The sequence below is a fragment of the Syngnathus leptorhynchus genome, chromosome 2 (assembly GCF_054491065.1).
Source record: "Syngnathus leptorhynchus isolate UIUO chromosome 2, UIUO_Slep, whole genome shotgun sequence".
Taxonomy (NCBI): domain Eukaryota; kingdom Metazoa; phylum Chordata; class Actinopteri; order Syngnathiformes; family Syngnathidae; genus Syngnathus; species Syngnathus leptorhynchus.
Window position 1 is genome coordinate 9923980 of NC_141196.1, and position 15873 is coordinate 9939852.

At 39.0% G+C, this 15873-nt stretch overlaps 1 protein-coding gene across 1 annotated transcript in view; it reads right to left on the reverse strand.

Moving 5' to 3' along the window:
* The window catches only part of LOC147060657 (uncharacterized), a 110374-nt gene that overhangs the window by 30521 nt on the left and 63980 nt on the right, over positions 1-15873 (reverse strand). The window lies entirely within an intron of this gene.

The following is a 15873-nucleotide window of genomic DNA, read 5'->3' on the forward strand; positions in this document are numbered from 1 at the left end:
TGAAAACAGAGCAGAGACAAGATTGAGACTTTAGGGAGTTGAGACTGAGCCAAGACCGTGACAAGCCGGGACGTAGACAAGACTAAGACCATAGAAATCAGAAAAGCGTGACAAGGATGAAAATTAATTAATATTTCATCTTTAATTTAATTTTTTTTTCTGAATACCATTGACAGCTAAAAACGCAGCATCGGCAACTCGGTCAAAGCATGACAAGCAAAAATACAAAATCTTGATGTTTAAAAATGCTCATTCCTTGCAAAAAAAAATACATACTTTTATGTATTCTAGATTTAAATAAGAACTAGATTGCATATAAAACTGAAGTACTTTTTGAGCTAATCATGCAGGGTAGAATTTCATAAGAATGCCCTTTGGAATAAATATCCTCAGTCAGATCACTGGAAAGGTTTCAGTAAATATGGAGGGTGGATAGTGGGGGTCAGTAACACAGAAATTAAAGGTATTTGTTGTTTTACCAAGTGCTTCTCCTCATTCTCACGTTCCCAAACCTGTCTTAACATCAGTCAGCATACGACTTTCATTCGCCTGAATTTAACTGTCTGACGTGAACAACAAGTTATGTGGTTTGACTCCTTTGAAGGTAGAAAGATGCAGCTATTGTATGACCATCTTGAGTGAAAGTAGAAAATCAACCAAATCATCCCTTACCTGGGCCCCAAATGCATTCAGCTGTTACATAAGTGTAAACACATGACGCATTCTACCTATTATGCCTGCATCAATATTTATGATGTGCCATCAGAACTAAAAAGCAAGGTTGACAGCAGTAGTTTTAACATTCACACTGCAGCTACCAACTGGAAAAGGGAGGTTTTTTTTCTCTGTCCCTTTTCAAATGTGTTTCAATTAAACTGAATGAGGAGGCTTGCTTTCGCAAACGCTACCACTGATTTGTCACCTTAAGCTCTTCAAATAGGAGCTCTGTTAAATGAGTAAACACATTTAAGCACTAGATATAGTACTTGCTTACATGATCAGATGTGTTTTGACAAAATGACAGAAAAAAAGAACATATATCAAAAGCCCCAAAGTCATGAATTGGTTGAGAAAATGGTCATCTTCACAATTTAGGTCTCTCAAATATGTTGTGCTAATTCACATTATTCTTGTTGCCTATGACAAAAACAACCCACATTAACACACAAAGGACCTTACACACATACGTAGGAAACGAGATCACTTGGTGTTTGGAAAACACTGACATGAAGACGTCACTTATTCTGAACAAACGAGGAAAGAGAATATACCTGCACTAAAAACCTTTCACATTTTACACTTGCTGCAAACCAATTTTGTTAGAATTTATGCATGGATTCTTTCGATAAAACACAATATCAATTATTAGAAGTTATTTGCACACATTCATCATAAATTAAACTACGCTTCTTCTTCATGGTCATGAATTTTCAGTTAGTGTCATGCATCGGCATGGTTGAGGAACCCAAAGCACAAGTATAAACGTAAAAATACAAAGACTACAAAGAACGGCTCGATTTGAACAGGAAAAGATAAACAGAAACCAGACGATGTGACGAGGACACAAAGAACCAACTTGGACTGAAAGGAAACAGCAAACTAAGTACAAACAAACAGCCAAGACAAAGACGAACACCTGCACAAGACACAAGGGATTGGAGGGAGCTGATTGGGTAGCACAAGGGATGGGATAAATAAGCATGAGACAGACACATACAAAAGGAGCACAAGGAAAACAAACTTACTATTTCTAAATCAAAACCAAATGAAAGTCGGATCATGACAGTAGGGACTTCAAATCAATGTTTACATTTATCAGGTTAATTGCTCATGCAAAGTCACTGTAAATGATCAGAAATATTTATGCCCCTGAAGATCCATAGCGCACACACGTGCGGGTTAGTGACATCTGATCTCTTGTGTTCATGTTGACGTGTTTGACGTGTGTGTGCTAATTTATATTTGTGTTGCTTAGCAAGGGCTGTGGGAGTTTGCTTTTTTCAACTTTGTGATTAAAGCAGTGAAGACTCAACTTTTTTTTCCTACTTCATAGTTTTCTCCAGTTTTCTCTTGTCCACCGCTAACTTTGACAAAAGCCTCCTTTAAACCGCTGTAAAATGATCATCCCAGGAGATTGCATATTTTATTTTGTAGATATACCGTATTATGAAATTAAAGAACACATGAATAAGTCTACTGTTTGTTTGGAATTCTGTCTGAAGAAAGCCAATTAGGTAATTGGTGAATAGCGCTTTAGCGTGTAGTGTTGTGTATTGCTGTGTACATCATCAATCTTGAGTGTACAATAATAGTTTTGCAAGCAATTTTAATTGCGTCCACAGTTATGTTCAAAGTTGTTTGCAGCAAGTCAGCTTTCCTTCTACACGTAAATCGAAATTAACTCTTATCGCAATACTGGTCCCATGAGTGAGGAGGAGGGGGTGACAATAAAATGGCTGAGCATACATGTTTTTAAACAACACAATATTAAACGTTCACAACATAATGGAGTGGCATCCTCATTTCGGAGGAGAACAGATGAGCAGTTTGTAATTAAGCTAGAAAATTCACTTATTATCAGGTGCATTAGATTCAATTTAAATACTATTGCAGCAAATTGTATTCCCCTGTTTCCTGATGAGCAACTGCAGGTTAATTGAGACAAACACCTAATCATTGCCAAGGTTGTGTTTTAAAATGCAGGGTTACGAATAATGTCAAGATGAGAAAATTGAATCTAATGTTTTTTCCCCTCATTTGTTTATGCTTCACTATGCTGTTTACTTTTTGAACTACGTGGAAACGATTTGGCAGGATAAGTCATAATTGATTCATAAAAAAGTGCAAAATAGGTACAATACATTTGACAACTTTACTCAAATTAACCACTCACATTTGTTCCAGGCTTCATCACCCCTAGTGAGATCTGGCAGAGTGTCTTTATATCATTCCTCTTAATGAACACATATGTATGCATGTAACAATGTGAATTAAAAGCTTTAAACCACAGGTGTCAAACTCAAGGGTAGATATGGCCCACCACATCATTTTAGGTGGCCCGCAAAGGCAAATTTTGCATCGACTGTGTGATGACTAAAATTACAAATTGTCTTGACTTTTTAAGAATAGAGATATTGCTAGCAATTTTTATTACCATTCATCTTGTTAAACTATTTGAACAGTTTTTACCAGTCTCTGATTTCAAAACTAGTTATTCATCAGTTTGTCGTGTCTATACTATAAATATTATAAGCTGTTGAGAGTCATAATGGCCCTCTGAGGGAAACTATGACTACAATGTGGCCCACGACAAAAAATAGTTTGACACTCCTGCTTTAAACTGTTCTTCGCCAGCAACCCTTCGTGTTGATATGCAGAGCACAATATTTTCACCTCTATCGACTGCTTTTATAGATATTCATTTCAATAGGAAAGCTTGTTGAATGGTGAAGATAATTGTTGTTACGTAATAAAGCATCTGAGATACCCCCCCCTCTAATTGTTTACTTTTATGAAACATGTTGCTTCAATTTGAGGTGTTTCTTCTGAACTTAATTTGTGGATAACAGCCTTTTCCCCCTGACTCACAGATGTTAGGATTCTATTTCCAAGTGTCAGACGACAGCAGAGAGGCCTGGAATGAGTGTTCGTACCTACACATTGATAAACTCAGCATGGAGTTGAGTCTTTGATAAAAGCGGCCAAGACGGTAGCAGCGCTATCGGTTAAATTAAGCCATCTGGGGGAACAGAGCAGAGTTAACGCAATGGGTTTTATTCTCTGGTGTTCGCTTGTTTCGTTTATCTTGTCTCGAAACACTCTCCAGATAGAAAATGATGTATTTTTTTCATTCTTGGAGTTAACGACTAAACAGTTGTTTTATAGTTAATGTTAATGTGATGATTTTGATAAATATGTATCAAACTCAAGGCCCGGGGACCAAATCCGGCCCGCCATGTCATTTTATATGGCCCGCAAGACCAAATCATGTCAACTCTCACGATTCTTGCTAAAATCTGTACCGTAATTTTTTATTTGCATGTGTAACAAATAATATTGTTGAGATTTGTATGAAATGTTTTAGCAATTTACAGTAATTTGAACAATGAAGAACATATTTAACATAAAATACGGCCCTCTGAGGGAAACCCTAATGACATATGGCCCAAGATAAAAATTAGTTTGACACCCCTTATTTAGATGAATATCAGAAGTCCATTTTCTTTTGCCTGACAAACATTTAGGGTAATGACCAAGTGTGACATCTGAAAACTGTTGGAGAGTGAAGTGCTTGATTTCATCCGCGTTTATAATGGTTAATACTAACGGGCACTTTGCCCTACGGAGTCTCTCAGTCTTATTTTTAATGACACACAGATGGCTTTTTTCACACGAGTACCTGCCATCTTTAATGTTGTTTTTCTACTTTTTTCCATTCACATAAATTAGCTGTCAGGTGGCCTTTCCTCGGGCAGCTTCATATAAGAATGAATAATGGATTTTTGCTGCAGTACATATTGTCTGAATCAAGTACATATTGCTTTGCCAAAAGTGCTGACCAGCGAAGCTAGGTGTGTTTCTACCACTCTTTCCCCAACTTAATCTGCTATCCTTTAGTTTTCATTCAGTGCACCACTTATCTCCTATTAAAAGCATTTTTTGTGCCAGGCGACCAACCTGCATGAAGCAGCAGTAAGGAACAAACCACTCCAATTACAAAATTGATGATGAGCTTGTTATAAAGGAAAAAAAAATGTGGCCAAAAGTGTTGTTCACTACATAAAGGTGGGAAGTGGGGGCATTTGTAAGATATTAACGGTGCACACTTGGCCCAAGACTTCACTGGAACATGGTCAAGCGTGGTAACAATTGCCCAGACTCAAACAGGCCAAACTACATGTTTTATATGACTATGATCTGCAGACACATTTATTAACCATTCTGTGCTGAAGCGCACCTCGGAGTGTTCACATTAGTTAAGTTGGACTCTTGGGGCCTGATTTACTAAGATTATGGCACGATTGGCAAAAGTTTAAAAGTGTCGGAGACAGCCCGATTTAAATTAGGCGTTTGGCTACTCTGATTGTTAACCATGGAAAATTTGGGAGCAAACACAAAATGTAAATTTGGAGTGATTGAATTATAAGTGTTAGCGGAAAAGGAAAACAAGAATGTTGAGTTGCAGAAAAGATATCACTATTAATATATGAGGAAGCCAGTAACCACACAAGAGATGAAAGGAAATGCCAAGACAAAGTTTTGTCATAGCCATAACTTCTTCTTGTGACCTCCAAAATTGCAATGCTGGGGTAGCCGGTCCAAATGAGCATATAATTCAGGCATGATTGTTGATGGTGTAGAATAGTTAAAAGTGAATTTTATTTGTGTATTCATTAATGTCTGATCAGCAATCTGTCAGTGGATATTTTGGTTTGTGAACGCTGAGCATGCCGGTTCCACTCCAATGCATACCCATTTAATTCAGTTGAGTAAATAAAAACCTGCGACTCAATACTGATAGCAACATACAACTCATGAGACCTTTATTGTAAATTGTCTGGAAAGAGACCTTTTGTTCATTGCCGAAGAAAAAGCCCCAGCGTGTCCTGTTTATGTTTTGATTCTGACATCCACTATAATCCGACATAATAGAAGCCACAACCAATGACAAATTAGATGCTAGTGTTTTTTGCGCATGTGAATATCTAGAAGACAAGGACAGTTGGGCTAAGCTTTGAGAAACACTAGACAAGCAAGTCACGTGAAACCGATACCACGACCACCTGCTTTGTAAAATGCATGAACCTTCAAAAAAGAGGATACAAGATGTTGCATTCCCAAGCGGGCTGAGGAGCATCAGTGAGGAGATGTTCATAAATGAATAAACAAACATTCTGACACTGTTGACTTATTCATGCTGAGTTCTCGGTCATACACTATACGCCGACTTTTCACGTCACAGAGGATCCTTGAAAGCCAAATGGGCAAATCAAAGAGAGCCATAAAAAATGAATCTTTTGACTCATTCTCCACTAAAAATAGAACTGACTGAGAGCTTTCACGTGTCATTAAATAATGTGCACTTGCCAAAAAGTGCCTCCTTTACTTAACCTTTTAAAGTTAGAGACAGTCATTAATTTTAGCTTACAGCAGAGGGCTTCCATTAAAAACAAACAATTACCCAGTGTAATTAAAGGGGCGTCCCATCTCTAGGCCTTGTTTGTTTTCCTCAAGCTAACAGCTGAAATTCCATTTCTCTGTACACAACACATACACAAAACAATTAATAATATCATGCAAATGTTTGAAAAATGTCTGTGAAACAATAGAACCAGCACGATCAAGCTTGCATTGTTTTGCACAATACCATTCTGATTACTATTCATTGAAAAATCATCGGAAAAAGTTTACAAAACGGATATTACAATCTGAGCTGAGAGAAAATGTTTTGACCCTTGGCCTGTATTCAGATTAAATGTCAAAAACCTATAGTAGTAGTCAGTTTTGTTTTGTCAATAAAAAATGAAAAAAAAACACATTACGTTGTGGTTAGCAAGTCTGCTAGAGTCAAATGTCGGTCAAAGTGATTCTACGTTTTTTTTTTTCTCCCAGTAGGTTTGTGGGTGTCCTCCCGTAATCCGACCGCCATCAGGTTTGAATATTAAGGTCAACAAAAGTTTGAGATTGACTCACTTTACTTACATTTTCTGCTCCGATTCAAACCAGAAAATCAAAATAAGTGTGAGGACAGCAATACGTAAAAAATAAACAGGATTAGGTTTGTTCCTTGAAGGAGTGCATCCAGTTTTTATTAATGTACTGATGTCCTTCTTATTCATGTTGGCTCTCTTTTTTAAAGGTATCAAACACAACTGAGGGAAGCAAAAAGGAAAACAAAAACACTACATGAATATGAAGTCTAAAACAACAAGGTTAGAGTAAGTAAGTAATAAAGGAAACATGGGGAATCATTTCACAACAAGAGGAAACAACATGGCTGGATTAACCTGACACCTAACAACAAGACCAAAGGTAACCAAGAAACTAGATACAAGCAAACTGATGAAGCCCCAAGATATACCTGGATAAGACACAAGTTGCTGGAGCTGATTGGCTGATGAGAACAGGCGGAAACAAAAACCTGACAAGCAAGACAAGACATGAAAAACGGACACGGGTATAATACGACAACGTGAACCGAAACGGAATCTGTTTTTTGAAAAATCAACAAACACAGATCATGCCCATTTATTTTGTAATCAATTAAAATGTTTACTGAAACATCACAGGTAAAGAAGACCTTTTTCTTTTTTTTTTCATCCATGCAACAACGTCAACTGCTGCCACCTTCACCGAAAATTAAGACTTGGAATGGTACTGTATAATGAGGAAATTCTACCCTATCACTTCAACTAAATTCAAGAAAGAGATACCATTTTTAGGCCCATGAACTCTCAAATTCTAGACAGATTATAAAAAAACCAAATCTCTACTAAACAGGATGCTTTTCAAACACAGAAGCTTCTGAACAGTTTGACTGGTGATCTGTTCAACTTTGGAAGTTCCTGTGAATTTAGTTTGCCGTGCTCCAAGAACCTTTTCCCCAAACACCTCAAAAGTCATAAACAGATGCAATGCAAGGCAAACCATAGAGTCAGTCAAGGCATTGATGTTTTTCTTTTCCTCATAGCACAAACACTAGACCTTTGCCAACACCCATTCTCAGAGGCCATGCGACACGCCTCACAAAGTACGCCGAGGCAAACGAGCGGTACATTTTGAAACACAGGCCATCAGTTAAATAGAGCACCACCTTATATAAAAAATAAAACTCCTGCCGTCAGCGTATTCTCATGATCAGAGCTATGTGTTGTGCCAAGGTGAACGTTAAGAAAGCTCGAGACCGGAGCAATTTAGGTTGGCAGGGGAGGTATAATTAAAAGAAGAGCAAACAAGAACGGCTCAGCGCTGATGCTCTCGTTCTCCTCCATTAGAGTGCGAGACCATCACTGGCCTAATGTGTCCATAGCAAGCTGCAAGAGAGGGAAAAAAGAGTTGCTGGGGTCCGAATGGACTCGCTAATGAGCTGCTTTTTAAGACTACCCTGCCAACAGAATGACTCCAGGGAGTAACACACATATGAGCGAGCACGCAGAAACATACACACACATGCACACAAACACGCCGAGCTAATATTGTCGTCAGCTAATGAGGAGAAGAGGGTCGGTGTGTAACGAGACAGGGGCATGATAGTCTGAGGGGAAGGAAAGTAGTTTCCGGCACAAAAGCCAAAGAGTGTAAAATGAGGGTAATGGCAGCTGGTTTGGAATGGAGGAAAATACACTCCCATGCCTGCCCGCCTCCAAATGGCGCACTTGAAAATGTTCCTCATGTATTACTCCATTGACGGATGCTGATGATGGGGCAAGTAAGCAAAGCATCAACAACCAATTTCTCAACATGCCTTGACACATGCACCCGCCCACAAAGACATATCATCAGGTTAAATGTCAGAAACTATTAGCTCAAACAATCTCTCAAAGTTCCCCATCCTTGGATGCTATTTTTACCAGGTACTTTGGCTTCCTCCCACATGAAAAAAAAAAAGTTTCAATGAAAACTGAATTGTCAATAGAAGGTTAATGAGAGAATGGTTCTTCATCTGTATAAGCTCTGTGATTGATTGGCTGCTGACCATGCAAGGCTGTACCCACCTATCACCCAAAATCAGCTGCGATATGCTCTAGTTCACCTAATGCTGGACTCAAATTAAACTACACTTACAATGCAATTACTGCACATACAAAGTGAATGCACGGTAGTTTGTGCAGCCGGGTGAACCGGAAGACACACATTTGGCGTCAGTAATGTTCTTACAATGTCAGACACACAGTACGCACAAACAGCGTGCTGTGCGAGTAGTGTGGAGAAACAATTTAGGACAAAAATAATCATCGCTGTTACTCCCGAGACCAAGGCAAATAGGAGCAGGCTTGGAAAATGGTTAACGAGGATGTTGGCGTATGTTTTAAGTGCAACTTGTTCACAGCTGTTGAACTAGCAACCAAGACAGATGGCTGCCATACATGGGATCTGTATCAATGATGTTGCAGATGGGAGTACCCACCTGCTTATTGGTTGTTGTTGTCTTGTAGCTATTAGGAGGTCTCAAGAGAGGGGCAGATCATATGACACAACTGGAACCAGACACTGCAATAACACATTGTGATTGGTAACCCTCCCTAATCAAAGTCAAAGTCTGCTTAATTGTCAATTTCTTCACATGTCAAGACACAGAGATCGAAAATGGAAGCCCATACTAGAAAGCTTGTTGGGATATGTACAGCGGCCTATCAAAAATGTATTGCACATTATTAGTTAAAATTTGTTAAACAGCAGACCAGATAATAGGCAAGTTGAGATTATGCAAAATATATTTTTGCATTTGTTCCCACCAAACTGGTTTTTTTTTTTTTTTTTGTCCATATTTCTTCAGACCTCGTAAATTCCTCTGAGTCATGATCATATATCTTGCCAAGACATTGCGAACAATTGTACGTTTTCAACTTCATTGGAGCAAGAAAGTCCTCTCAGTTGAGGGAGACCAAAGAATGGTCCATAAGGCAGTTTTGGATGAGTTGTCTGTGGAATCACTTGAGCCACCCTTACCTAAAACCTATCAATTATTTTAAGGGTGAACTAGAGAAGACATTATAACCATCACCTCACATATATAAGTTGTAAAGTCAAAGGAGTAACTTTTAATATTAATGAAAAAGAGACCTGACTTCAATGAACTCTTCCCATCTGGGAAGGATCTCTGACACTGACAAACACACCTCTTCTTCTGATGTGAGCTTTGGTCTCATCTCAGCAGTTTCATCAATTTTACAAAATGTAATTACCCCATTTCCCAGTCATTTCACAGGCCTTCTATGCCACTCTAATGTTCTCTCATTCCAGCCCATTGTTGTGACAAGCTGCCCTCTATCTAACCATTCTGTTTTATTCATAGATGACTCGATTTGCATCTTAGGACACTCCAGCGACCTGGAATTAATGTGGTCACAGCACGATCGTCCGGAGGGGAACATTCCACAGGAGTGCCAACTAATTTGGGGATTCAAATACAGTAATAAAGGTCAAGTGACATTGCCGTAGGATGCCAGGGGGGACTTTTTTAGAGCTTTGAAGAAGGTGCACCGGGTTCCAGTTGGTGGGCCAGTGGACTGTGGCTGAATTCAGAGAGATTCAGAAAGGGACTAATGGAGATTCACATCTGAGGCTGCTCAATGGTATCATATGTTAATTCATCTTGAGCACAGGCACATCAGAAGCAACAGGTTTCTCGTTGCAGAATTGATCGAATCAAAGCTCAAGGGCATTCGATTACCAGTCGACAGCAGGGCCGAAAAAATTCTGTGAATTTTCTAGACAAACTCAAACCACTTTTAATATTATACGAGCAATATTATGTTTTTACTATGAAGTATCAACTTCAAATACATTTAGCATCTACTTGTAAAACTCTGGTAGAGAATGCCAATGTGTTTTTTTGGGGGGGGCACTTCTGGCTAATGCAAACGGACCACTACTTGGTGGAGAAAATCCATGTGGAGGCGGTATGATGTAGATTTGACCCCAACAATTGACCACTGCAAAAACAACAAGCAAAAGTGTAAAAATAAAACAGGCAGGGGTTAAATTTGATGTTTCATGCAATAGGCATGACCTGAATTCAAACTTTTGAGATGTATATTCCTTAAAAGTTCAGAATTCTAACATCTTGAGGGCTTAAAATGTTCTCCTCCACATTTAATTAAAACCATCAGTTTCAAAATTGAAATGACAGGTATAAAATTGACTATTAAGGAGCTTGACTTGCACTAATGAAGCTAAGAATAATGTGATTTCAAGATATCAAAGCCTCTCATTGAACCTGTTACTTTTTCTGAAGTGGAAACATTCACTTAAAACTAAACTATGGAGTGTGTACAAATTTAAAGACAATTTCGATCACTTTGTGTGTCTTGGCATGTGAAGAAATTGACAATAAAGCTGACTTTGACTTTGTCATTTTAGAACGCATCATCGCCATATAGACGTTAGTTCCCCGCTGCTTCAGTGACAGTGTGATTCAGAGTGCACATTTGGAATCCCGCTATGCCAATTATAATCAGTAACCGGACCTCCTGTAGTTGTCACACAGGAGTGAGATAGGATGCAGGCTTGTGTTCTGTCAGTTCAAAAAGCCACAAATCAATGCGGCACTCCCGAGAGCTCACGGCTTTGTACTAACATGGTTGTGCTGTGTCTGTCTGTGTAATGTAATGCTCTTTGACTGCAGTCCCAGAGGCTATTTTCAGTCTCATTCCCATGACGATAACAGCCAAATCCTTGATATGTCCAGACAGAGATCTATAACGACTATCTTGGAGCATCTGTAAATGCGGACAACATAAATTAGCTGTCTTCTTTTCCAAAGGACAATGCTTTTAGCGACATGCTTCCTGCCGACACAATTGGTTTGACCCTCGACTGTTGTTTTTGATCTCTTGGATACATTTGAAGGATTAGAAAAAAAAAAACTAGGCTATGTGCATTTAATGTGGGCCCTAAACAAAACAAAACAAAAAAAAACCACAAAAGTATTTTGTGAATTGTGCTGAAAATATAATGTCAGTTACAGATGAGTGTTGTCACATAATAATGGAGATGACAAAGTCTGACATTTAAATTTGCCTGCTTTAATCCTCGTTATTCAAGGCAGTCCTATTATAATTTTTTTACTGAAATGGTTTCATCCTTTGTCATGGATAATGTTCAGATTTTACAGTGCATACATATATAATCTGAATATAACAGAGCTAAACCTATTCATGTCAAAACCACTCAAGTGAAACTGATGGATGAGACACCAGCACAGCGAGCATGAAAATGAAACTGGATAAACAAGACATAAGGCGATGTTCTTTTTCTATTTGGTTACATGGATAAGAAGCTCTTCACTCATAAGGATCAGGTGAGATTTTTCCAGAGTTGCAAAAGACACTGATTGTTGTGGGGCTGTTAGACTGGACAAATATGTGGAAGACAGTGCCACAAGATTGGTAGACCGGGGTTGTGGTGGTCCTTAATAAGAAAAGGCACTGGAGGGTGTTTTACAATGACGGTTTTACACTGTTCAGCTTTCCCGGTCCGCTTTATGGATATGGAGAAGGTATTGAACTGTGCCTCTCGGGGAGTCCTGTGAGGGATGATCTGGAGTAACGAACCCGTTGGCTTCATCGTCAAACTCCTGCTGGAGCGGTTTGCACCAAGTTTAAATTGGTTTGGATTAGAATCAGCAACATCAAATTGGAGGCCATGGTCCTCATTGGAAAAGGCTTTTTGGGTAAGATCCTGGTGTTCAAGTATCTTGGGGTCTTGTTCACCAGAGGTAAGAATGGAGTGGGAGCATGCGACAGCATCGGTTTGCCGTAATAAAGAGTGAGCTAAGATGAAAGTTTAACCTACATCTGTGTTCCTGCCCTCACCTGCACTGGTTTTAAAAAGTCTACACACCCGTGTTGAAATGCCAGAGTTTTGTGATTTTGTGTTTAAAAAAACATTTTCATTTTAAAAGTTTCATCATTTTAAGCCTGTACATCTCAACTAGGGAGAAATCGGGGTAACACTCAACCGTTCAATGGTTAGTTAAAAACATTTGTTAATGTGATGGGGAATTATGCTGCCCAGAAGAATTACCATGAAATGGAAGTAGCACTGCCTTTACAGATTGTACAGAATTAATACACTTCATTTTGTCGAATGTCCGTCGTGCGTCTAGATTGCAGTTGCAATGTGTCTTCAAGTTAAATGCGCATATTGACCATCTAATTTCTCTTTGCGTTTTCACTGTGCATCCCCTCATGAAACGTAATGCATTGGAACACTTGACCCCCCACACACACACACACATACACTCAAGTGACAAAGCGGTTGAGTGATATGGCCATGTGCCGAACGCATAAATCTGCAGTGCAAATACGGCCTTGCTCAAGCACCATCTTGCCATGAGGCGTCTGTGTGCATGTGCGTTGTGTGCTGTATTAGAAGCGCTCCACAACATTGTTAACCGCAGGGATCAGAGGCGATCCAAGGGTTAATCGAACCGTTAAGCCCACATGCTGTTGAGAATCAAAGACTTTCAAAGTGGCATGATCGCAATCAGTGCCTTCAAGCTGCTGCTACATGCTCACTGGCAAGGTTACTGCTCATACAATGCAGGCAAGGCAAAGCAGCTTTAGTGCATTTTATACATGATGTAACTTTATGTGATCATGGGTGGTGATGTGGATGCCAGTTGTTTGAAAACAAACCTGAATTTCACAGATAAACTAGGGGAGACCCTCTTGAGGAATATATACTATAAACGGTTGGATTCCATATAACAAATATAAATGTCCGTGTCAGTGAATGAAGTAAGAGGTACGTGGTGAAGTAGTACATATTTCTAGCTTTTGTGCAGACAGCTCATCCTTTGCCGAACTCTATGCATGATGAAAGAGACAGAACCAAGAGTGCATGTAAAACACTTGAAATAATTAGACAATTATTGTCAAAAGTTACCCAACAAACCTATCTGTGTCATAGTCTGGCTACTACATCACACTACTTGTGGCTCCAATGCTAGCAAAATCATGAAGCTAGTGAACCTCAGCAGTTTATTGTTGGGCAGAGAATCATTGGCTTTTGTTAGAGAATGGGAATATATTTCAAATAAATGACCACAGGCCAAAAAATAAATAAATACTGGAAGCTTTCCATTGTTTTCCTTTGTTTACTATGTTGTTAACCACCAAAGACATGTCGCACGTCAGACAACTCGGCAATGGCCGAAGATGCTATTGTTGTCATGAGCCAGCATGATGCCAAAATGATTTTGATGTTGCTGTGCATGTTTGCCTCAAAGTCAAAACTGAGAGGGATATGTTTTTTGTACGGTTTTGATCATTTTTCATTCAGATGCTGTTGCTGTTGCTGTTGTGCTGGTCTCCACAAGTGTTGAAGTGTAAGTGACCCTGTCACTGCGCAGTGCCCAACTGTTTTTCAATTTCTGTTTGTATGCACCACCATTTCATTCTTGGGTTGTAAGAAAAATGTGGTCTCAAATTTCCGACTATTGTCTTACATATTATAACCATTAAATGAATTTATTGTAATTGAGTGACTTCAACTACAACATGGAGAAATCCAAAACGGATTTAATGAATAGGCACGTTCCCTAGTACCAGTTAATCTACTGAGGTGGTGACAGCAATTTCTTGCTCAGCAAAGATTTAAGACAACAACAGCAACAAGACAGTTGTAAAATTATAATTTATTATCACCAAATGGTATTTTCCCCCCAATGTTATGAATTAGTATATATTATTAATTATTATGCATGTACATATTATTTAATTATTATTTATTCTTATTAAAAGGCTTCCATATTCTTTCTGACTTGGAAGGGTGGTTTGTCAAAATGTATACGTTGCATAAGAAAAAAAATATTTATGTCAGCAACACACTGTTGATTTACAATCCAATTATCATTAGTGATGGACACACAAAATAAACTTGACTTGACAAAATGAAATATTACTACATGACATGGCCAAAGGTGTTAAACGCAAGGCTTTGGTGCCAAATTTAGCCCGCCAAATAATTTTATGAGGCCCTCAAAGGCAAATCATGTGCGTCAACTTCATGCCACTTGCTGGAATATCTCAACTGAAAATTGCATTTATCTGAATAATTCCGAGGGGAAAAAAAATCACTAGTGATGGTAACTCCAAAATTAATGGTGACACAAGAAAGGGAAGGAGTGCAAGGCAAGTGTGTCCATACTAACAGAACACCCAACAAGCGCAGTAGTCAGAGTGAATTAAAGCGCGTTACTTCACCCAACGCTGCACTAACCTTCTTCCTCATGCATAATTACCCTTGCACAGTCACGCACCGTGGGATCAGTTACAGCCTCGGTTCACACCTAAAGCCTGATTGAGCGGCAGATTACTGCTAGGTGAACACATCGGAGCATCAAAAGCAGACACCAGGTTAGCCCAGACCGGTTCCTCTTTTGGGATGAGCGAGGTTACAGCAAAGAATTGAAATTTACTGTAGTTTTAATTTGTTTTACCCATATCCTCTATTTATTTCTTAATTTTTTTAAGTGTGCAACTTCTACTTTACTGGAATGAACCGGTTCAAAAGTGTATGCTTTTTGTCCCTGAGCAGAAAACAGCTGTGGTTTGGAGCACCAAGGTTGTTTAGAATGGAAATTGGCATGAAATGCAGCTCAAGTAAAGTCTCTTCAACAAATGCAGCACAAAAATGTGCCTGTAGGCCTGAGCTTCCTGCAAGGAAAGCCCCTCTCAACCGCTACGGCTCAAGCCGAGACGGTTTTCGGTTTGCGAGTCTGTTGATGAGTTTTTCTGTCATACTGGCAGGGCTGACGGCTGCTTGAACTGCTCTTCCTACATAAATCCCAGATTGAGATTCAACCATAGGCTCTTTTAATTTAAGATGCCTCAAAGAGCCCCTAAGGGAGGGATTTTTGCTGAAGGGGTTTCACCAAGTGGAATGCAAATATAAGGAGACAACTTATCTTTCTTTATCCTTGTACCACAAAAAAAAAGATAAGACGAAGAGGTTGTTTAGTATGCTCCTCCTGGTCTTTGAAAATGTCCTTGCTTTTAATCAAATGGCTATTTGCAACCGCATGCTCCTTCCCTCTCGATTTTAGAAGCCTTATCTGCATTCCTTTCATATCTGTCATTCATCATCTTTTTTTAATTGAGCCATTCAAAGCGGCATTGACAGTATGCTGCAAGCCACACAAAATAT